The sequence below is a fragment of the Mustelus asterias genome, chromosome 8 (assembly GCF_964213995.1).
Source record: "Mustelus asterias chromosome 8, sMusAst1.hap1.1, whole genome shotgun sequence".
Lineage (NCBI taxonomy): Eukaryota > Metazoa > Chordata > Chondrichthyes > Carcharhiniformes > Triakidae > Mustelus > Mustelus asterias.
The window spans coordinates 101,244,125-101,267,777 of NC_135808.1; the positions used below are offsets into that span (position 1 = coordinate 101,244,125).

Genomic DNA, 23,653 nt, shown 5'->3' on the forward strand with positions numbered 1-23,653 from the left:
AATCAAGAACCTATCTGTCTGCCTTAAATACGCTCAATGACTTGACCTCTACAGCCCTTTGTGGCAATGAATTCCACAGATTCACCACCCTCCAGCTGAAGAAATTCCTCCTCGTCTTGGTCCAAAACCTTTATTCTGAGGCTGTGCCCTTGGATCCTCGTCTCTATGAACCATGTTACCCCCTCAGTATCTTTAAATACCATCAAGACCTCACCGGTTTTCTCCCCAGTTTTTCTTTATGCTCTGGAATAAATATTACAAACCCTGGGATTTATTTGTTCTTAGTTCCTTGAGCCTCACAATCCTCTGAGACTCCAACCCTGCCCCACCTCTGGCTTTTAAAGTATCCTCAGTTTTCAATTGTTCCTCATTTTGTCTGTGCCTTCAGTTGCCGAGGCCCCAAGCTCTGGAATATTCTCCCTGCACATCCCCACTCTTTCAAACCTACTTCTGTGTCCCAACATCTCCTTACATTTCTTAATATATTTTATAATGCTTCTGCAAAGCGCTTTGGACATTTCATTACATTAAAAGTGCTATATAAATACAAGTTGTTGCTGCTTTTGTTCTTTTGGGCTTATGTGAGATTTCACCCAGCTGGCCAAAGGTGGAGAGGCGTTGAAGAAGGATGATAAGGTCGAAGGTTGCAGACAGGTCGAGATGGACCTGAAGGGATAATTTACCATGGTCACAGTCATATAGGATGTCATTTGAAGTATGAATAAATAGCTATTGAAGAATTGCCGAAGATATAAGGCAGTCCAATCCATTTGTGTATCCACAATTTCCAGATCCCAACTGGGTTATCCAGGAGATGGTGAATGGAGAGTGATCCGTCCCCACTTTTCAACACCAGAAGGCATGTTTTTTTAAATACTTTTCCAATTCAATCAAATCAAGTCCAATTCAGAGTCTCAACAAGTTGAGACATTTCCGATCCAAGCTGACAAGACAGGGCCTTCACACCTGCCTTGGGCCTGATCTACATGAGCCAAGCTGATTGGAGGAGGGGGAGGTTTCTTCCTCCAAGGCTTGATCTCATTTGCATCTTAGCCAAAAGGCCGAGATGCCGCTTTTAAAAATTGCTTCATATGAATATGAAGCTTAAGTGCAACCCAATGACCTCGACCAAGCACAGCATCCAATCCATACTACACTTGATCTTAGCCAAAAGGCCGAGAAGCGATTTCAACACCAGAAGGCATGTTACTCCAAGCCATCGCCTCGCGCTACCTGATGAGCAGTAATGTTCTAAAGAATGGAGAATCTAATATTGATTCACCATAGTTTTTCAGCTGCTTTGCTTTAATTGAGATATGTTAATATTCACTTGCACCACTAAGATAAAGATTTGTGACGTCCAAGGCGGCCAAGTGTGCAAAATGACAACAGCGTTAGAGAAAATCACACCTCGCCCCTTATTCTGATTGTAATTCTAACTTCTGCATATTGCAGATTGACAGGTTCACCTGTCAATGTAGGTAAATGGAACCTCAAAACAGGAGTGCAACAAAGAAAATAAAATGAAGATAATAAAATTATGCTACATCAACAAATCTGATAAAATCCACCACCGTTGTTCAATGGCTTATTCAACTAATATAAGATTGGCCAAATGGCCTCTTTCTGCACCGTAGGGATTCTATGATTATTATGTCATGATAGGACTTGAACCCTTGTCCCTTGAATAGTTTAAGTTTAAAAGTTTATTTATTAGTGTCACAAGTAGGCTTACATTAACATTGCAATGAAGTTACTGTGAAAATCCCCTAGTCGCCACATTCTGGCACCTGTTCAGGTACACTGAGGGAGGATTTAGCATGGCCATTTCACCTAACCTGCACATTTTTGGACTATGGGAGGAAACCGGAGCACCCCAGCAGACACAGGGAGAATGTGCAAACTCCACACAGACAGTGACCCAATCTGGGAATCGAACCCGGGTTCCTGGCGCTGTGAGGCAGCAGTGCTAACCACTGTGCCATCCTAGTAACCTGGGCCTTTGGATCCAGCAATATTAACACTCCGCCACCATCTCCCATGACATTTATTTTGTTTAATAACAACATTTATCAAGAATTCTGTTGGTTAAAATTTTAATTTCATAATGTAAGGAAGTCAGTAGTGATTCAGGGGAAAGCCATGATTAATGAAGGAAGCAATTTAATTTTTTACACTACTGAATTATTTGTAACCTATTGCTACAAAATATTTATGTGCGGGACCCATTAGTATTTTTAATAATTTATTTGTTTACACATTAAAGAAGATTATCAATGTCCATGTTGAGGAATTTGTTTTTATTCTTTCTTGGGATGTGGGCATCGCTGGCTGGACCAGCATTTGTTGTCCACCCATGAGGGCATTTAAGAGCCAATCACATTGTTGTGGGTCTGGAGTCACATGCAGAGCAGACCAGATAAGAACGGCAGATTTCCTTCCCTAAAGCACAGTAGCGAACCAGATGGGTTTTTACAACAATTAACAATGGTTTCATGGTCAACATTAGACTTTTAACTCCAGATTTTTATTCAATTCAAATTTCACCATCTGAATATTGAAAAAGAGGAATTCAATGCGACTTGTACATTCCTCCGACGCCAGATTATCATCATCTGCCCACCAGCAGCAAGCACCACATTCTACCAGTGTACTGTTTCTATTTCCCACGTTTCTATTTCCTTTGTTTCAATATGTTGAACAAGGTAATTAAATTAGTGCTAAATCATATTAGTTTCTGTCGCTTCCGCACACCATATCTACTAAGGTGAAGGCTGAATTGTCCAAATGGACTCTACTGCAACTAAAGAAGTTTGCCTCAGAAGCAGACAAATTCCAAGTTACCACAGTTAACACAATGGGCGGCACGGTAGTACAGTGGTTAGCACTGCTGCTTCACAGCTCCAGGGACCTGGGTTCGATTCCCGGCTTGGGTCACTGTCTGTGTGGAGTTTGCACATTCTCCTCGTGTCTGCGTGGGTTTCCTCCGGGTGTTCCGGTTTCCTCCCACAGTCCAAAGATGGGTGGGTTAGGTTTGATTGTCCATGCTAAAAATTGCCCTTAGTGTCCTGAGATGCGTAGGTTAGAGGGATTAGTGGGTAAATATGTAAGGAAATGGGAGTAGGGCCTGGGTGGGATTGTGGTCGGTGCAGACTCGATGGGCCGAATGGCCTCTTTCTGTACTGTAGGGTTTCTATGATTCTATGACAAGTTAGGACTATTCACATTCCATCCAATCCTCAGAGCTGGAAATCTGAGCAAGGTTACTTTGTGATATGCTTGTGGATCTGGGGTATGTCCTGTTTTCTCAGTGTTTTCTCAAAAGTTTTAAATATTCTGGGCTTCCTTATATTAAGTACAATGCAGAAGTACACTTGAATTAAGATTTTTGTACTCAAGCACAAATTAAAATCTGACTCAAAACTTTCCGATCTATCCGCATCAAGATGTCAGAGGTACAAGTCTAGTATTTATTTCCCATGATTTAGTTTTGCATTTAAGAATATGTAGAGAATTGTGTCCCTCCCTGCATCAAATCTACCAATATTTTATCACATTTGTCATTTGCGTTTTAAAGGCAGGCAATGGCCTCGTGGTATTATTGCAAGACTATTAATCCAGAAACTCAGCTAATGTTCTGGGTTCAAATCCCGCCATGGCAGATGGTGGAATTTGAATTCAGTAAAAAATATCTGGAATTAAGAATCTACTGATGACCACAAAACCATTGTCGTTAAAAACCCATCTGGTTCACTAATGTCCTTTAGGGAAGGAAATCTGTCATCCTTACCCAGTCTAGCCTGACTCCAGAGCCACAGCAATGTGGGTTGACTCTCAACTGCCCTCTGAAATGCCTAGCAAGCCATTCAGTTCAAGGGTGACTAGGGAAGGGCAATAAATGCTGGCCAGCCAGCGATGGCCATGTCCCACGAATGAATTAAAACAAGCATTATAGCTGTTTTTTTTTGTCTTTTAATAAATGTTATGTTATAACTGATCAATGCTGCCTTTTATATTAATATACCAACAAATTGTAAGTGTGTCATGTTTACATTCTCTGGATATCTCAGCGGCTGGATAATTTTGCAAACTCGTCACCCATTGGTAAAAATGTCTTCTATAAATAAGCTTTATTTTGATCCTTACTGTTGAGGAATCATCTAGGGCAAGCGTTATTTTTAGGAGGAGCAGAAGGATAAGTTGGGACAGATGTCTGAATAGAAGAGCTTTCCTGACATACTGAGGGCTTAAGCAGGTACAAAACTCTGTATCGTATGAGTTCTCTGAGCTGGATATCAGTGGCTTACACGTGTAAAATTACTGTAGCCAAAACAAGTTATATTATGTAGACCCACAGCTGGAATCTATTACAGGCCAGTCATACACTGAGGGCATAAGATGGCATCAACTATGAAGTCAATGCTCATTTTATCTGCAAAGACGATATAGGATTAATCATTCTCCACTGAGTTCTGAGGTGAGGGTTCAAAGGAGTTTTAGTACACATGTTCTTGTAATTGTGCCTGTTTTCTTAAATATACAAGTAAATATTTTTCTGCCTCTTAGTATTCAGTTTTCATGTGGGACGTGACAAATTTTGTTGTTCCTAGCATTATGCAATCCAGTTTGTAATAAGATATTGAATCTTATTTATTTATTGGTGTCACAAGTAGGCTTATATTAACAGTGCAATGAAGTTACTGTGAAAATTCCCTAGTCGTCACACTCCGGCACCTGTTCAGATGCACTGAAGGAGAATTTAGCATGGCCAATGCACCTAACCAGCACGTCTTTCGAACTGCGAGAGGAAACTGGCGCATCCGGAGGAAACCCACGCAGACACAGGGAGAACGTGCAGACTCCGCACAGACAGTGACCCAAGCTGGAAATCAAACATGGGTCCCTAGCTGTTAACCACTGTGCCGCCCATCGAGTAGAACCCTATTCTGAGTGAGGCAAATATGCCAAAAATCAGTTTAAATTTGTTCATGCCTGAAGCACATTTTCCGTCTGTATGGTATGGGTTTATCATTGTCATGCAAAGGGCTGGGGCCATATGATAGATGCAAGTTATGGCACGAGGTCTAAACTGTGAGAGTGACAGGGTGGGGACCATACAATGTGGTGAAGAGACCACTAGAGCTAAGTAAAGATTCTCTGAGCTCAGAAACAACTCTTTAGGTATATTTAACTACTTTGATATGGTATTAGCCTTCTTGAAATCAATCACATGTGATTTTAAATGAATGTAAGTTTTTTTAGGAACATTTTTCCTCTGTGTTTAGGTGATCCCCAATCAATGACAAAGAAGCCAACCTAAAAAGGTTTGAATTTTTATGGCACAGCGGTCAGCACTGCTGCCTCGCAGCGCCAGGGACCCGGGTTCGATTCCCGGCTTGGGTCACTGTCTATGTGGAATCTGCGCATTCTCCCCATGTCTGCGTGGGTTTCCTCCGGGTGCTCTGGTTTCCTCCCACAATCCGAAAGACGTGCTGATTATGTGCATGCTAAATTCTCCCTCAGAGTACCGAACAGGCATCGAAGTGTGACGACAAGGGGATTTTCACAGTAACTTCATTGCAGTGTTAATGTAAGCCTACTTGTGACACTAAAATATTTATTCAGCAACCTCTGGAAGCTTCAAAAACAAAACAGATAAAAGATGTTTTTACATTTTATTTTTTCACAGGGTGTCAGCATCGTTGGCTAAGCCAGCATCTATTGCCCATCCCAGTGGCCCTTGAGAAGGTGGTGTTGAGCTGCCTTCTTGAACCACTGCAGTCCATGTGTTGATGTTCTGAAAACCTTACTTTCTGGAGTCCAGTCTGCAATAAGTTAAATGGATGAAAGTTTGAGTTTTGCGAGTGACCAAAAAAAAACATTATGTTCGCCTTTTTAAGATTCTTAGATCTTCTCATGTCACGTACTGCTGTCCAAGAATATAATAACCCATCCTGTCCTGTGCCTCTAATATTACCTTTTCAGTTAACTATGCCAAGTTTAACAACAGGAGCTGGTGGATTTGCTCCTTCATTTTTCCCCCACCCCATCCACAATGCCAACTTTCTTTCTGTTGTAAAATATTAACATTCTGTTTAATAGCTTGATGTAACAACAAAATGCTGTAGTACAACAAATTGATGGAATCTTGTGAATGCATTCAAAAGTCAAGTCAACATTCTTTGTCTCCTATTTACAATTTGAACAACTGGTCTTTCAAATAGTATGAATTTCCAATAGTATGAAATTGCACGGAATTGGAAAGAAGTTTCAATGTGTGTTGACTTCCATAGTGAAAATTTAGCTGAAAAGATTCTTGTTTTATTCATTCATGGGAAATGTGCGTTGCTGGCCGGGCCATCTTTTATTGCCCATCCCTGAGGGCATTTAAGAGTCGACCACATTGCTGTGGGTCTGGAGTCACACGTCGGCCAGACAGGTAAGAAAAACAGATTTCCTTCCCCAAAGGACATTAGTGAACTGGATGGGTTTTTACGACAATAGTTTCATGGCCATCATTAGACTTATAACTCCAGATTTTTATTGGATTCAAATTTCACCATCTGTCATGGTGGGATTCAAACCCAAGTTCCCAGAGGATTACCCTGGATTACTCTGGTTTCTGGATTACTAGTCCTGTGACAATATCACTACGTCACTGCCTTCCCTCAACAGAAGATTGCAGTTTCCTGGTTAAGAGTGCTCAGAAAACAGATTGTCTTTAGAATTCCTTACACAATTTTTCCTTACGCAAAGCTTTCCTGGGGAGATATGAACATAATATGAGTGTGTTCTCACAGTGAGGGAGGAAGATCAGAAGGGTGTTAATCATGCATGCTTCCAGAAAGTTGGTAAATTGGTCAATGGCTTAGAGTATCTGGCTTGCTTGATTGTTTCCATAGGAACATAGGCACAGGAGTAAGCCATCTGGTCCCTCAAATGCTAGGCCTGGTGTGTAGGGACCAGGAGGGATTGATCAACAAAGTGAAGAAATATACTTTTTAGATGAGTACAAGTCCCATCAAAAATCACATGACCATAAATTGTAATCCTGAACTCCCTTTTGACATAATGGGGGCGATTTTCCAGATCCATCCGCTGCAGACTGTTATGGCCATCAAGTCTTCCCAGAGGGCCATAACAGGATTTGCATCGAGAGATGTCAGACTGAAATCTCGCCAAACACTAACCCCACTCCCCCAGCCGTGAACCAGATTATACAGGAACAGTTTTACGCTGTAACTTCCAGTTTCTCCATATGTTCCCCTGCTGGATGGCGTCACACTGGCAGGAATCACTACTCGTTTCCAAAAACGGAAACCAGTCGGATTGACCACACCGGGGGCTCGGAGGTAAGTATTGCCCCCTGGGTGGTGAGGGAAACAGCTGGGCACCGCCCCTTGGCACCCTGGCAGTGCCAACCTGGCAGTGAAAATTTGCACTCCCAGGGGCAGGACTTTGGCAGGGCCTGGGTGGGGCAGGGGGTGGGGAGGGGGAGGTTACGGGGAGCGGAGGGGAGATGCCTGTGAGAAGTGAGGGGGGGGGGAGAAGAGATTGAGGGAGTTCTGATGTCCTGATGATGGGGGAAGAGTATTTTTAACTTCAATTTGTGATTGGAGCGCCCTTTTTTAAAAAAAAGGCGCCCCCTTTTGGGTGAAGCTGGCCCTGCCGGCTACTTTAGACACCTTCCCTCAGGAATGATGGTGCAAAACATGACCCCCCCCTGCTTTTTTCTTGACGGTGTCAGCACATCTGGAGAAAAATATTGGCCTGTTCCTCTGTCGGTTTTCAGTCAAAACCTGACAATTTGCCATTTTGGGGGAAAATTCCGCCCAATATGATTCAAGCAGTCTGAGAACAAACCAAATCCTCAGACCCAAATTCTACTGACGATTTATTTGTTGCATAATTGGTAACTCGTCGCCTTGAATTTTCTCGAGTGTCAAACACGGTAATGCTTCAGTTTTTATCTGCTTTGACTCCAGATTACTACTGGTACTGTATCAGCTTGGAATGTTGTGCGTGCCTTTTGAAAGGTTTGCACTGATTTGATGTAAAAAGCATGGCAGCTCATTAAAACACGGGCCAAGGTGGAACACAGATCTCACATTCACGGTGGAATTCTACAGCTGTATTACTTAACACACATTCACTCAGTTTGATGAAGGAAATGTACAACTTTAAGCTGGCGCCAGAGTCCATTCCTTTAACCATGGACTTCTGGAGTTTGGTTTGAGTTTTTTACTGTGCAGATCTGCACTGACAAATGCATTCAGGGAGTTGAATGTTCGCTGCTTCCCTCTTTCAAAGCTGCATCCATTGGTGCAAAATCCACATATTGACCAAATCAGCCCAATTAGATTAGTGGATGCCATTTCCTTGATGAAGAGTGGATAATCCACCTGACAGGCTATTTCATATGCCACTGGGAAACCCTACAGACAGGGTGGCACAGTGGTTAGCACTGCTGCTTCACAGTGCCAGGGACCCTGGTTCGATTCCCAGCTTGGGTCACTGTCTGGACGGAGTCTGCACAATCTCCCTGTGTCTGCATGGGTTTCCCCCAGATGCTGCGGTTTCCTCCCACAGTCTGAAAGACGTGCTGGCTAGGTGCATTGGCCATGCTAAGTTTTCCATCAGTGTACCTGAACAGGCGTCAGAGTGTGGCGACTCGGGGATTTTCACAGTAACTTTGTTGCAGTGTTAATGTAAGCCTACTTCTGACGCTAATAAATAAACTTTAGACTTGAGGCATCAGATATATCCGATATTAGGTTAGACAGATGCCTTTCATTATGTTGGTATTTTAAGGGGTTCTTGGCAAAATTCAACTTCAATATAAAATAATTATATTTCCTATTAATATTCAAAATCTTTGTAATATTATTGTTTATTGAACTATTTATCTAAACTGTTAGAACTTCTCTTTCCTTAATGTAGTGAGATATTTGAATCTTCCACTGGGTTTGGGGAAACCTGACCTGTGACTCGCAAACTATACAACCTGATCCAAGTGTGACTCCACATGCCATTTTTGTCCTTCTACACCAGGGTTGGGTTGGCAATCCAGTTTGTGAACCGGTGTGGGTGCAGAAGTGGGCTGGTTAGAAGGCCCAATGCTGTTCTGCAACATAGTATCCCCCCACCCAACAGTGCTCAAAGGCCTCCTAAATGTTCCTGACTTGCCCACTCCCCTCCATGACCATTTATATCCCCTCAGATCACCCATGCCACCCACATGTATCTGCCATAACCAATCACTCACTATGTACGGGTCCTCAGATTCCATGCTATATCAATGAAAAGTATTTTTCGTTCCTTGTATAAAAATGAATCTCTCAGCACCAAATAAAAGTCTTCATATCACTGACACTGAGAGGTAAAAAATGCACTTTGGCATTTGAAAGAAAACTTGGAATACCTGTAATCCTATTGGCTTATGTCAACAAACCAGAAACCACATCAAAGGTACAGCCTGTTATTACAACTACTTGAAACTGGCATTTGTTCTCAGATGAGTGGAACACCCCCATTAGTGCTTGAAACTTGGTCAAGCATGGCCACAGCTGTCCAAACAATAGAAAGCACAGGTGCTGATTGCAATTTTCAAGTGAAGCGTCTATCAATCAAGGAAGCAGATGGTTAAATTGTGTTCAGATGTCAAAACCAGGCTATTTTTACGTATCAGCTCAAGCAATTTGAGTCACAATAGAAGAAAATGACAGCACAAGCTGACAGGATCGTTTTATACATTTTTCATTGAATTAAGGTGCTTTTTCCATTGGGAAAAGCGCTGTAATGCATGTGAACAAATCCCAAAGGCTGGCCAGTTTAAGGGTCAGCTTACCTTCAAATTATAGATCCTTATGATGAATTACTGTATTAAAACCTACATTACAATGCAGCATCTATAGCAATATTTGACATGTAAAAACATTTTATATTTACCTTTCAAAATGTTCCCAGTTCCTCCATAGGCTACTATATTCTTCACAAACTCTCACACCTAGTGTGATTTTATTGGGATTCCAAAGCCTCTCACTACCAAATAAATATAGTCTGTGGGAGGAAATTTGATTTTTAGAATGGGGAATCTAACCTCAGCAAGGGCAGGTTGCATTTAACACATTAGGCATTCCTGATGCTCTCCCCCCTCCCCCCCGGCCCCGTCCAAAAATGTGGAGGAAAACAAGATTTCCTCCAGAAAATTGTTGCTGTTGAGACAGGCACACTGAGTTGGGAAATTTCCCAGCTCGCTGAGCCCAACTCAGGAAAAACAAAATCCCCATCTTCACCTTAATAGTCCTTGCCATTGTGTTGTGTGGCACTACCACCATGCTAAATAGGGTAGATTTCAAACAGTTCTGGCAGCTCAAGATTGGGCATCCATGAGGTGCATCAACAGCAGCAGCAGAATTGTATTCAACCGTAATCTGTAATCTCACAGCCCAGTATATCCCCCATTCTACCATTACTGACAAGACGGGATCAACCCTGGTTCAATGGGAGGTGCAGGTGGTGTGAACCTGATGAAGCTACAACTCCAGACTACATGCAATCCAAGCAGCAAACGATAGACAGACCTAAACAGTCCCACAATAAGCGGATCAGATAGTCTTGCTACATCCAGTCGTGAGTGGCGGTGGACAATTAAACCATTAGCCAGAGAAGTAGGCTCCACAAGTATCCCCATCATCAGTGATGGGGGAGCCCAGCACACCAGTTCAAAGAATAACACTGAAACGTTTGTAGCAATCTCCAGTTCGAAGTGCCAAGTGGATGATGCATTCTGGCCTCCTCCGGGGGTCTCTGGCATCACAGTCATCACCCAATTCGATTCACTCCACGTGATAGCAAGACACATCAAAAGGCACTGGATACTGCAAAGGCTATTGGCCCTGACAATATTCTGGCAATAGTACTGAAGACAGGTGCTCCAGAACTTCCTGCACCCCTAGTCAATCTGTTCCAGTACAGCTACAACACTGGCATCTATCCAGCAATGTGGAAAATTGCCCGGATACATCCTGCACGAAAGAAACAGGACAAATTCAACCCAGCCAATTACCACTGTATCGATCTCTCTATCATGAGTAAAGTGATGGAAAGGTCATCAACAGTGTTACGGCGCTTACTTAGCAATAACCTGCTCACTGACACTCAGTTTGGGTTCTGCCAGGATCACTCAGCACCTGACCTCACTACAGCCTTTGTTCAAACATGGACAAAAGACGTGAACTCCATAGGTAAGGTAAAAGTGACTGCCCTTGACATCAAGACTGCATTTAACCAAGTATGGCATCAAGGAGCCCTAGCAAAACTGGAGTCAATGGGAAACAGGGGAAAACTCTCCGCTGGTTGCAGTCATACCTGGCACAAAGGGTGGTGGTTGGAGGTGGATCATCTCAGTTCCAGGACATCGCTACAGGAGTTCCACAGGATGATGTCCTAGGCCCAATCATCTTCAGCTGCTTCATCAATTAGCTTCCTTCCATCATAAGGTCAGCAGCAGGGATGTTCGCTGAAATGTTCAACACCATTCACAGCTCCTCAGATACTGTAAGTAGCCAGTGTCCAAATGCAGCATGACCCCAACAATATCCAGGCTTGGACTGACAAGTGGCAAGCAGCATTCATGCCACACAAGTCTCAGGCAATGATCATCTCCAACAAGATCGAATCTAACCATTACCCCTTTATATTCAATGGCATTACCATTGCTGAAACCCCCACCAGAAGCACCCTTGGAATTACCATTGACCAGAAACTGAACTGGACTAGCCGTATAATACTGTGACTGCTAGAGCAGGTCAAAGGCTAGGAGCCCTGTGGTGAGTAACTCACCTCCCCAAAGACTATCCACCATCTACAAAGCAAACGTCAGGAGTGTAATGGCATACTTTCTACTTGCCTGGATGAGTGTGCTCCTACAACACTCGAGAAGCTCAATACCATCCAGGACAAAACAGCCTGTTTGATTAGCACCCCATGCACAAACATTCAATCCCTCCATCACCAACGAACAGTGGCAGCCGTGTGTACCATCTACAAGATGTACTGCAGGAACTCAGCAAGGCTCTTTGGACAGCACCTTCCACAGCCACACCACTTCCAGCTAGAAGGACAAGGGCGGCCGATACATGGGAACACCACCACGTGTAATTTCCACTCCGAGCCACACATCATCCTGACTTGAAAATCTATCATTGATCTTTCACTGTCACTGGGTCAAAATCCTGGAACTCACTGCATAACAGCACTGTGGGTGTACCATATGGACTGTCGTAGTTCAAGAAGGCCATCACCCTCTCGAGGGCAATTGGGGATGGGTAATAAATGCTGGTCTGGGCAGCGACACCCACATCCCATGAATGAACAAAAAAATAGCCAGTGTGCCAGGACTGCATCATCTGCCCCTGTGAATTTAATTAAACTGCTCAAATAACTTAGGACCTCAACGGATGTAACATTGATTCCCAACTTTTGAAGTCTGTAGATTGAGACTTCAGCCCATCGCTGATGTGATGCGACAACAGTATTGCTTTGTATTTTTGATGTACTTTCTAGAACGTAGGAAAATAAACATGTACTAAAAATATATCGTTTTAGGAGTGGAATCTGAAGCCAGCTTCACAGTTTTTTAATAAAAGGAAAATACCGAGGATGCTGGAAATTTGAAATAGAAAAAACAGAAAACTGAATACGTTCAGCAGGTCTGGCAGTATCTGTGGAGAGAAAAACAAAGTTAACACTTTGACTCCATGTGGCCCTTCCACAGTTCCATAGAAGAGTTAACTCTGTTTCTCTCTCCACAGATGCTGCCAGGCCTGCTGAATTTATACAGCTTTCTATGTTTGACAGTTTTTGTTCACTCGTTGTATAAGCTCTGCCCCCCACAAATGGCAATGCATCATCAGTGGCTTATCAAACTCAACTGATAAGCTGGTAATGCAGCTTCAGTTTGGCTGATACATATATTAACTTTTGAACGAATGTACTTACACTGACAAGAAGTCAATGAAAATGATGAGATGTTTGTATTCCAGGCTTTGGGCAAAGAGTGGGTAACGGGACTAATTGGATGGTCCAAAAGCAGATTCCATCATGTTATTAAACAGTTTTCATTTGACGCAAGGCTTTTAAATTCCACTTGTAATTTTAGATAAAAATCACTTAACTGGCATTTGTTGTGTGTCATTATTTTGCAGAGAAAATTAACGGTTAGATCAAAAGGGAATAGTTAAGTTGGAATTTACATTTAGAACAGTCTATCTTGGTATATCATTATTGTGGGTTTTATCTGTGAAGCAAAGTGACCTTCTCCACAGTGTAGTATATCATTTAACACAATTTCGGGGCTTTCAAATTGTACAGCAAAATTTGAGCAAATTAGAATGGCCATGCTGGAATTTCAGTATGAGGCAGCAATTCACTCTTCTTCATCAGCAGTTCATTATCATCAGAGTTCCTCCAACTGCCCTCTGTTATGTACGTTGGGACATAGCCCCTTTAAGGGAATGGGTCATGTGACCTTGGGTGTGGGGTGAGCTGTTGGGGTCTGCCCAGAGTGGGCAGTCAATGCTTGGGGTGTGGAGGGAGTAGACGTAATAAAAAGCTGTGTTCCCTGATGCCTGACTGTGCAAATGAAGAGAAGCCTCGTTATAACTGGGTATAAAACCTCCCGCACCTCTTTATTCAGCATATCTGATGGTGATTATGCTATGAGAATTCCTGTAACTAATGCAGATTGGGCTGGACATTATAGGAATGTATGTTCCGCACCCCACCCAACTAAAAGGTCAGTTGTGAGCCTGCCCACGCAGATACTGGTTGCCTTGTCACCAATTAACGCTGGAAGCTGCCTTTATTGTCTCAGGGTGAGACTTCCACCCCTACTTGGGTAGGAAGTCCTGCCATAGAGAGCTGGCAGCCAATTAGATTGACTGTCAGCTACTGTAGTCCCAGCAGTGCCAAATTCAAGCAGCGGCTGCTCCTGGGAATACAGCCATACCTGGAGAAGAAGTTGCTGTGCACCTGGACTCCAAGATAAGTCTGGAAATTGGCAGGGCTGACAGGGCAGAACCCAGTGAGGGAGATGAGGGAGGTGTTGGGGGGGCGGGGCGGGGGGGGGGGGGGGGGAGAGAGTGTGGAATGAGAGGGGAAAGGGCAACTTTTTTCACACAGAGGGTGGTGCGTATATGAAATGAGCTGCCAGAGAAGGTGGTAGAGGTGGGGACAATTACAACATTTAACATACATTTGGGAAGGTACATTGATAGGAAAGGTTTAGAGGGATATGGGCAAAATGCAGTCAAACGAGACTAGTTCAGTTTAGGAAACATGGCCGACATGGACGAATTGGGCTGAAGGGCCTGTCTCTGTACTGTATATGTCTTTGACTCTATGTGGTTTAGAGACGGGGGTGGTGTAGCATTAAAGAGGAGGCCATGATTTTGGCGGTGTGCTTTCAATGGGTACAGGGAACCCAAAAGAACACCCAAACACCAGCTTGTGCAATGAAAACTGCCAGCCCTCCCACCTGGCATTAGGCACTGTCGTGGCCATTTATTGGCCAGTTTAATAGCCTCAAAAGCCAAAGAGTAGTCGGGCAACCTGCTGCCTACCCTGTCCACTGTAAAATAGGAAATATGTTGTGGGTGGGGTGAGAAGGCAGTGGGAAGGCCATTCACATTATTTTACAAGCCCCCTTCCACAAGGGTCTGTAAAATCTATCCCCCTTGGATGTTGTACTTTATTCAAGGCTGAACTTTCTTATTGTCCCCATGTTTAGTTCCCAGCATAATGATTCTGAGAATGGCTCAGGGCAAATTTCCCTGCTTTTTGAAAAACTGATAAGCAACACTGATCTAATTGCACTAAAACAAGCTTGAATTTATTACACTTAAAAACAAACCACAGTTTGTTTTACAAAACCAAAGTCAATAGTGAAAAAACCCTTGGACAATGGATGATTCATCTCTAAGCTTGTAATGGAACCCAGGAGTCTGGAGTAATAGCATAAATTATTCATATGAGCTGTAGAATCAAAGAATTGTGTTGAAGGTAAAATAATTAATTTGCATTTCTGTTTGAATCATCCCAAAGCATGCAACATAGCCACAGAGCTAGCCATTCAGGGTGAAGCCTTCGTTAGAATGCTGTTTTGTTTATTTCATAATAATAATCTTGTGTGTGTTTGCTGACAGAAGCAGCTTGATCAGTTTGGGTCTTGGGAAGGAAAGGTAGCTGGAAGATTTGCTCTAGCTTTCAATTCGTGCAAAAAATCTACAGTGAGCCTTACAAAGGCTTGTGGAAAAAATCATTCAGCTTGCATAGTTAGCGAGGAAAGAGTTGTGTAGTAACTGTGGGAGTAGACTGGGGGAAAAAACAGTCTCTGTATGTCCAAAGCTAGGTCAAGTCGGTGCAAAGTCCACAGCCATGAAGATTTTGAAGAAACTTGGAGGTTCTCCCCATGTAATTTGTACCTCAAGGAATAGTTAAAATACTAAGGAGAATTAAAATAAATTCTGCAGGGCTGTGGCATACCTTTTGGGTTTGTCCAGGAACAAATGAATGAACCTTCACAATTTTAAAGATAATGGAACTCTTGAAGTGGGGTGGGTGGAGGGAGTGGTGCTAAAAGTAGAACTGAGTTAATAGCATAGGTTTTACGAGCTATAATATGTTTTTGGTCCCTGATTTGTTTAATTTCTCTTTATATATGCAATGCAATTTCTTTTTAAAAGAACCAAAAAATCCTTGTGGCGTAGTTCTGTTGGTTGATTGCAGGGTGTTCAGGTTTCTTCTTTAAATGTGAACTGTCCTTAGCAATATTAATTGGCATTAAAAAAAGGTCATGGTTTAATGATTGACCGGATTGGAGCTTTACCTTATTAGACTAATGCAGTGCATTAAGTGGCTGTTCCATATCACTGGTGAGTGAGGTCGATTTTAGTTCAATCTTGGTGTTCATTTTTAAGAGTTACTCAAGCTGGAGCAAAATGTATTTTGTTAAAAGCTTACATGACGTTAAAGCCATGGATAACTGCTCCAATACATTTTTTATTTGGAATAAAGGTAAGTGGTGTGATGAGAGGTCACACGATACCAGTTTATAGTGCACAGGTTTACTTGAAATCGCAAGCTTTCGGAGCACTGCTCCTTCATCAGGTGAAGTCAGGCGAAGGATCAGTGCTCCGAAAACTTGTGCTTTCAAATAAACCTGTTGGACTACAACCTGGTGTCGTGTAACCTCTCACCTTGTCCACCCCAGTCCAACACCAGCATCTCCACATGATGGTGGGAGTGACGGCCTTTTTCTCTTTTGACTACATTGTTAGTAATGAAGCAACAGGTACAGCACAGGCTGCATTGCCGCAACATAGCCAGTCTCAGGCAGTCTTCTTACTGATCCCAGGGTGAAATTTTCCATCTCCATTTCAATATTAGTGCAGCAGTTATCTTTTCGGCATTACAGAAAATGCAGTTTTTATTTTACTTTCATTGTTGATGGGTCAATGGGTGCAAACAGTATTCAGTACCTTTCCTAAGTAGCAGTTCTTAGTGTTAAAGCTGGGCAGTGAGTGTTGGCTGGCTGTTCAACTGTGGGGTGCTTCTCAGCTGAGCCCAGTGTTCACAAACACACACTTCTCGGCAAAGGGTCACTGAACAATAATCATGGCAGCAGCAATTTTATTTTTGGATGTCTGAGGCACATGGGACTCTGTCCATCAAAAGCCTTTAAACCCAGTTACTGGGGAATCCTGCTCATGGGTGAAAAACTGCCTGGAGAAAGTTATTAATGTGCATGTATGTTTTACTTTTGGCCATCTTCTTAATAAGGGGAACTCACCTCTGCCAATCTGAAGTGGATGATAAGAAAGTCTCAACGTTGAACGAATGAATCGTGTTTCAAATTAAAAATGCTATTGGGCCAAGAGAGATTGCATCTTCAGTGTCTGAAGGATAGATCACTGAATGCTACATATTGCTGCTGTGCCAGGTTGGAGCAGGGCTGGGACTTGTCTGCCTGATCTCCAGCTTCTCCTTGAAAGTATAAACACATCGTGCAGTTCAATCGCAGCAAAACAAAGATGAAAAAGAAACCAAAGAAAAACAAATGAGAAAGTCAAAAATAACTTTGCAAATGCCTTGAAGTTTCAAATATGTTTCACTACCTTTTCTTTAACGTAGGAAATCATCACTATACGCTATAGACAGAAAATATGGGGCGGGATTTTATGGCCTCGTTCGTCCCAGAACCGTAATATCCTGCCCGAGATCAGTGGACCTTCCAATGGTCGACCCTTTCCACTCAGGTTCCCATGGTGGGCGGGCCGGTAAAATTCCGGCCATAGTGTTCCACCTTTTCCCATCGGGAAAAAGGTACAAAAGCCCGAGAACGCGTACCAACCGACTCAAGAACAACTTCTTCCCTGCTGCCATCGGACTTTTGAATGGACCTACCTTATATTAAGCTCACCTTTCTCTACATCCTATCTGTAACTGCAACATTATATTCTGCACCCCTCTCCTTTCCTTCTCCCCTATGTACTCTATGAACGGTATGTTTAGTCCATATAGCGCACAAGAAACAATACTATTCACTGTATCCCAATACATGTGACAATAACAAATCAAATCAGAAAGGTGCAATTTTTTAAACAGCGCAGTACAAGTGTAATTGGGGGGCTTTCTGTTAGTGTGCTTGCTTGTTTCAAAAAGCCTGCTAGGTATTTAATTCCCTGTAGTGATGTCTATCTTCAACCATGTGTACAGAAAATATCATTTTTTTACTGTACATCTGGAAGAGCATACTTGTCATCACCTCTCTGTGTGCACTGTCAGCACTAAATGCGCTTTTATTGCTGTATTATTTATAGCTTGTGAGAATGTAGTGCAAACAGTTTACACGAGGATTGGAGATGAAACATAAGACCAGGTTTTTATTGAACATTAATCTGTAAAAGTCTACCATAGCTTCTTGCTACAGTTGAAGAAACTAACTGAACTCTGCACTATTTAGCTGAAGAATGAAAGACTTTGTTTCCTATTTGTGTCACAGCTGCACTATTTTATAGTAAAATGCCAAGAACTTTGGATATTATATACTCTCAGAAGGAATACCATTCATCGAGAACAAATTTAATGCAACATGCTGGACTCATTATGGCTTGTGGGATGCAAATCATTTTTGCAAGCTTCAGTGATAAATGAACAGCCATTTCTGACTGTGTTGGCTGGGCCAACTTAATGCTCCGTTAACTATTCCCTTTCCATTCTCGCACTGTGCCCAATTCAGCTTACTGAGTCCACATGCATAATGGCCACCAACATTCTGGGTGTCTCATTCTGCCACCGGAAGTACAGTAGGGCATTATTTCACCTCTCTGTCTAGCCCCAATAGTGACCCTGTCAGAAACCCAGGGATCAGCTCGTTCTAACCTTGTTAGGCTAGATGCAAGTCCTGCCAGCAATTGGTGAGATTTTCCTGTGTCATGATCCAGGCCAGAAACTCCAAAGTATTTTATGAAGATAGCCTAGACCCTAAGTTTTTACCTTTGAATTTGGCACGGGTGAGCATAAGATGTTTCACTCCAGGTATGATTCAAGTGACCCACTAGGAAGCTTTTATCAAACAAAGTTCATTTAAGAACAAAGTTAACATATAATGAGAAAAATTAACATAACATGTACCAATTGTAAAAAAAAACATGATATTGTATAATCCTTAACAGCTAACTATAATGTTCCAAGTCAAACAACACCCACAAACATACACCCCTTTCTAAGCTTGGAACAAAAAGCAAGTATGCTCACTTCATGCTACATTTTGCAGTTTTTAACACCTGCTGTGAATTGGTCCTTTGGAATGTAGGATTAAAACTCTGAGGCTTCTCAGTCTTGGAACTTTCAGCGCACCTTGAGAGAGAGACAGAGATAGAGACACTGCTTGCCTCTAGCTTCTAACTAGCAACCCACAGACAGCAGGATTTCCAACACCAGGGAGAGAAACAAGAAACAATGGTTGGAATTGTACCATTCTGCCCGCCACTGGAATTTTAGCGGGCAAGTTGCGGAGAGTGTGAAACGCCATTGGCGATCGGGTGGGAATTTCTGGCTTTTAGACCAGCATGGCCAGTCGAATTCCACACAATGTTTTCTGTCTCCAGTCCAAACAGCTTCTGAGCCAAAATGAAACTGAATCCTTGGACTTCGCTGTGAAAAAAACTGAACCTCAGGCATCACCTGACCTGTCAATTATTCACCACCAGCAATTCAAAAGGGTCATAAAAACCCCAGGACACTGCATTAGTCCAGATTAAAAATAAATGTTGCTTCAATTATCCTGCATCAGCAACAATAAAAGATACCGGTTACAGACAGCACAGCATCAAAACAAAAATGCCAGGCCTGCTTGTAAAAACCCTGCAGAGAACATGATTAAAATACATTTCTTAAAGGCACAGTATCATCACACCTGGAAGGCCCAGAAAAGATGTGGGGGAGGACGAAGCAAGTCAACCCATGGGCACCGTTACAATATTTAAAGCTAGATTGTATTTAGTGGGCAACTAGCATGTCAGAACATGGAGACATCCCTCCACCAGGCAACAGGAAGCTGGAAAGGCCTCAAAAGGGAACACACAATGGCAAAACGATGTGGCTTTCAATGATGAAACCTTAAGTGGTTTTTGTTGATTATAATATATTGGTCACATTCATAACGTTATTGGAAACAAATTGCCAGGAATGGGAAAAATGTTGGGAAAAATATTTATGGACATGAGATAAAATGAATGCCTTATTCTGAATAAGTTCTGAATTTAACTTGTGTGAAATGTCCTGTTTATTAAGTTTTATATGACAGGAGTTTCTTAAGATTCTATCTGATCAGTTAGTGTTACCGTTCATTCCCAGAGGTTGGATGTGACGCTACTCTGTGGTCCTCATGTCCAAGCTCCTCTGTGCATTGAGTTTCTTATTCTGTCTTCTCCTCAGGAGTCCAGGCCTTAAATTGTAAGGGGTACAGTGGGTCACCACAAAGCATGAGGCAACATTGTGTAATGATGCTGGAGGGAATGCCAGACATACCCTAGTGTGGGAGAGGAGACTGAACTGAGCAGTGGCTCGGCCAGGGGACCAGGAAAATTAGCACATCAGCAGCAGCACCCTTACTGTAGACGGGCTGTCTCCGCATATACATGAAATAGACAGCACAGACAAAGGTGGATGTTTTACTATGTTATCAACAGGACACAGCTGAATGCCCTTGCTAGCAGCACTGAAACTGTAATAAAGACATAATTAAGTGACCATTGTCTGAACGGACATTCCATCCATCTACCACTAAAGATTATGACATTACCGATGGGATGTGATTAAACAGCTACTGTCTCAGGCCTACCTCTTTGTATCTTGTGTAAATAATTTATCAGTGTGCGTGACTATAAACAATTATCTTTACTAGAAGTTGTAAGAAAGGCCTTATAAAAAGGGCTAACTGTACACAATTGGGCAGAGCAGACTGAAGAAGCCTTCGGAATTCTCCAGTTCTCTCCTTATCGATAAGAAGGCAATGAAGGATCCATCACTCGCGAACGCAGTGTCCGAATATCTTTTGAGCACCGACACTGGCACCTGAATTGATCTCTCAGCATACCAATGGCTTGTTCAATTTTAATTAAAGAGTGAATGTAAATTATTTTGTAGGGCTTCTCCACATCACTGATGGCCTTTCCCACTGGTTAGCAGCCACAATAATAACTTCAAGAAATGAAGTGGATCTTGCATTTAATTTTGTCATTATTAATGGACGTGCCATGCTGCAGGATGAAAGAGTCATGCCGCTGGATTTTATGGGAGAAAGGGCCAATCAATGACCAGCATCTCTCGGGTCCTAGGAGTGCCACTGGGAACCGTGGCCAATGCTGGGACTGCAACCAGTCCTGGAGAACCATTCATTGAAGGTACGCCTGGGGGTTGCCAAGGTCAGGTTGACTATCTCCAACAAAAGGGGCAAAACAGATGAAAGGGTTGGAGGAGATGCACAGACTAAAAGAGCTTGGGGAGGGGCCTTCAATGGGTACAAGGGGCCCATAAAGCTATCTCCCTCCCTGCCCCCCTTCATTGGCCACCAGCTCACCCAATGAAACCAGCCGGACTGACACATGGCGCCAGCCTATCCCCCACCATGAGTAAAATCCAAGTGGCGGAGGTAGCCATTGATTGGTCAGTGAGATTGGTAAAAAGGTGGCAGGGCTAAAAAGAGGTAGGCACTGGGAACGGTAGTTGTCTGTACAGTGGGCATTGTGTGGAAAGCTGAATCCATAATCACACACCATCTGGACATTGATACAGTGAAATCCTTTCTAATTCACATTTCGATTGGTCTTGCCAGCCATCTGAGTGCAATCAGTCCAAGCACTCACAATCCAATCAGAATTAATGACCCCCTTACCCATTTGTCCTGCTCCTGCATCAGATGTAATGAACTGGCAGAGCATCAGTGACTTACCTTTTATGCCAGAATTGGCACTAAAACATGACATGTTGCCAGAAAATTAAGCACTGTGATGATTTTCTGAAGCCCAGTTAGTTTTGGTCTGTTTCCTTGGATGCAGACAAACTTTAAAGCGGTTTAGAACATCATACAACCTGTGGGTACACCAGCAAATTCACGCTGGGGAGAAACCATTCACCTGTTGTGTGTGTGGGAAAGGATTTACTTGCTAAACCATATAAAACTTGTCTGGTCCTTCAGAGCTCAACCCTGTCTCCTCATAACTCCAAAGAGGTACCAAGCACGGTAGCACAGTGGTTAGCACGGCTGCTTCATAGCTCCAGGGACCTGGGTTCGATTCCCGGCTTGGGTCACCGTCTGCGTGGAGTTTGCACATTCTCCTTGTGTCTGCATGCGTTTCCTCCGGGTGCTCCGGTTTCCTCCCACAGTCCAAAGATGTGCGGGTTAGGTTGATTGGCCATGCTAAAAAATTGCCCCTTAGAGTCCTGAGATGTGTAGCTTAGAGGGATTAGCAGGTAAAACATGTAGGGATATGGGGGTAGGTACTGGGTGGGATTGTGGTCGATGCAGACTCGATGGGCCCAATGGCCTCTTTCTGCACTGTAGGGTTTCTATGATTTCTCAAGATCTGATGGGTCTAAACCCCCTGCAGGTTTGATACCAATGAGGCATGGATTTCCTGTGGCAATACCATATAAACCTGTGGACCTTCTAGATTCTCTGCTGCGTCTCCTTTTTTCTCTGCCAACATATTTATCATGAAGAGAGAAATCATCTTTGCAAAATCCATGCTCGGGCCTATTTTAAGGAGATTTTGCAAACACAAAATTGTTTCAAGGTAGATTTCCAAATGAAGCTCAAAGCTTTGACAATAACGTTGGTGAAAGATTGATTCAAGCAAAGTTCTGAGTCTGTACCTATCATAGAATTCCTACAGTACAGTAGGAGGCCATTCAGCCCATCTACCCTGCACCAATAACAATCCCAGCCAGGCCTTATCCCCATAACCCTACGCATTCACCCTGCTAATCCCCCTGACACTAAGGAGCAATTTAGCATGGCCAATATATCTAACCCGCACATCTTTGGACTGTGGGAGAAAACCGGAGCACCCGGAGGAAACCCATGCAGACACGGGGAGAACACGCAGACTCCACACAGACAGTGACCCGAGGCTGGAATCAAACCTGAGTCTCTGGCGCTGTGAGGCAGGAGTGCTAACCACTGTGCCACCGTGCTTAATGGCACAATTAAACACAACAATTCGCCTTTAACATTCCAGCACCAGCCTTCCTCTGTGATTACATTAAATCACACACATTTGAATATAGCGTAAGTTAGAACCACAGAAATGATGGAATTTGTGGCCTAAGTCTATTTACCTAACTAGTCATGTCAGTGTGGACTTGTCTCTCCCACCCTCACTGCCAGTAGCATTTAGGACATGCCTTAAATGATGTGTAAACTTGATGGACCTAGTCTAAGCACCAAATCCTGATTCCCTTTTAAGTCAATTAGGTTTTCAACTTCCCAAGCATTGGAACTTGGAGCCATTAGACTATTCATGCCCTGCACAATGATTGCATGATGTTGACCAGTAAAGTGCCAATTCATTCCATTTATAAATAATGATTTGGCCAGCCATCTCGTGGCAATCTCTGCCTTTGCAAAATCAAAGACCAGAAGTAGATTTCCTCTTTTTTTTGTGATTTGTAGCCATATGTTCCATATGCTTCTCGCAGATCCTTTCCAGCAGCGACTGACTGAACCTCATCTCAACCAAAACTGAAAGGTAGGTCTTCAGTTGCAAAGTTTCCTGTAAAGACTTGTCTCTCCTATCTCACTAAAAAACATAGGAACATTTCCCTGTCTGGTTGGGTGAGAGGGTTCTACTGTAACTTTGGTGCAAAGCAGCAAACCTGTCAAAAAGCCGTGAATGCCATTTTTCTAGGATTTTACTGGTGTTTGTGGTTATGGTGGACAGGCTGAAGAACTCCTACAGATATTCACAGTCTTAATTTACATGAATGTAGGAGGTCTTGTGGAGCAGTGGATTAGCGTCCCTGCCTCTGAGGCAGAAGCTCCGGGTTCGAGTCCCATCTCAAGACTTGATGGCCAAAGAAGGTGTGT

The 23,653-nt window shown here is 43.0% G+C and overlaps 1 protein-coding gene and 1 pseudogene across 2 annotated transcripts in view; one reads left to right on the forward strand and one right to left on the reverse strand.

Moving 5' to 3' along the window:
• Positions 1-23,653, forward strand: part of pik3r3b (phosphoinositide-3-kinase, regulatory subunit 3b (gamma)) — a 549,621-nt gene that overhangs the window by 36,271 nt on the left and 489,697 nt on the right. The window lies entirely within an intron of this gene.
• LOC144498063 (U2 spliceosomal RNA) lies at positions 978-1,187 on the reverse strand (annotated as a pseudogene).